The 1,302-nt window shown below is 45.5% G+C and overlaps 1 non-coding gene across 1 annotated transcript; it reads right to left on the bottom strand.

Moving 5' to 3' along the window:
* Nucleotides 1-335: 335 nt before the first annotated feature.
* Trnat-cgu (transfer RNA threonine (anticodon CGU)) lies at nucleotides 336-408 on the bottom strand. The gene has a single exon. It is a non-coding gene; the product is annotated as a tRNA-Thr (tRNA).
* Nucleotides 409-1,302: the final 894 nt, after the last annotated feature.

Genomic DNA, 1,302 nt, shown 5'->3' with positions numbered 1-1,302 from the left:
ATTAGGTTTTTGAAAGAGCAGGTCACATTTCTTGTAAAAGAACGTGATCAATATTCATAAGAGGTTATGGTACTCGCTCACATTTTGCACACAATATCCCATCACGCATACAAGTTCCTCAGGTCTTCAGGTCTTCTTGTCCTGCCACATCCGAGTACAATAAGAAATTAATAATAAGTACAATAAGAAATTAATAAGTACAATAAGAAATAAGAAATTAAGAGAGAAATAAGGTTTGGCAGTCAAGAAAAGCTCGGAAAGCAAAGGGGAGAATGTGGAGGTTATAGAAACAGATGAAGATTTTTTTGAGACAGAAAGAAAGTGGCGAAAAAATGCCCGCCGGGTGGGATCCGAACCCACGACCTCCAGAGTACGCGTCTGGTGCGATGATCACTACGCTACCGGCGGGGCTTTTATTTCTTTGTTTATGAAGCAAGTGTCACGAATTTCCGGTGAATCAAACGTGATTTGTTCCTAGATATGCAGCAGGCAACGCAAGCTCATGTAATAGGGACGCGTACAAAAAAGAGCAACGCGCGTGGGGCTTCCGACTCGCGTATGCGGCATACGTATAGACGCGCAACACGGACAGAGGGAAGGGTGTGGTGCAAAAAAAAAAAAAAAAAGAGGTAAGAAATGAAAATAAAAGGAGATATTGGGAGGTTAGCGGTGTGGCGCGCGAGGGCGAAAAATGGGTTTTCTCGGATGGAGGAGGCCGAAACGACGGGAAAGAAAAGGCAAAGCCGCGGGCTTTTTAGGGTTGAAGCGACAGAAAATGGGACGAAAGGGAGGACGGGGTGGAAAATGGGGGGGGGGGGGGGGGGATGAAGGAGGGATGCGGCGTAGGCGTATAGGACATTTTCTAAATGGCTTTGCATCACATTTGGACCAGTTTATGCGTTTTTATTAGCTCCAATGTCCCGACGCCTCGGCCGTTTCCGACGAGCCGCTCTGTACCCCGCGTATATAATACTCCTGAGCTTCGTTTTTCAAGACATCGTCGTACTACGTGTACTTTTTATTTCTCCCGCATTCTTTCCTTTTTTTTTTAGTCGATTATCTTTTTTGTGCTTGCGTCTCCGAAAAAGACAGGCTGTTGCTGTTGTTTCTAATGCTCCTTTTTTCACAATCGCCGCCTTTCTTTATTATATAGACCGTCGGCTTTTCAGGCCGTTCTCCTCTATACTTCCGAGAGATAACTTTGGTTTTTTGTCTTTACTTTCTGAACTGCGCTACCCGTGTCCGCATGTGTATTGCGCCTTGCCTCTTTGCCAAACTCGTGCGTGGACCTGTCAAGCTGCT

This window comes from Haemaphysalis longicornis, unplaced genomic scaffold, assembly GCF_048455015.1.
Source record: "Haemaphysalis longicornis isolate Haplotype H1 unplaced genomic scaffold, Haemaphysalis longicornis Haplotype H1 scaffold_7, whole genome shotgun sequence".
Lineage (NCBI taxonomy): Eukaryota > Metazoa > Arthropoda > Arachnida > Ixodida > Ixodidae > Haemaphysalis > Haemaphysalis longicornis.
The sequence above is the reverse complement of the archived record's forward strand: the minus strand, read 5'-3'. Positions and strand labels throughout refer to the sequence as shown.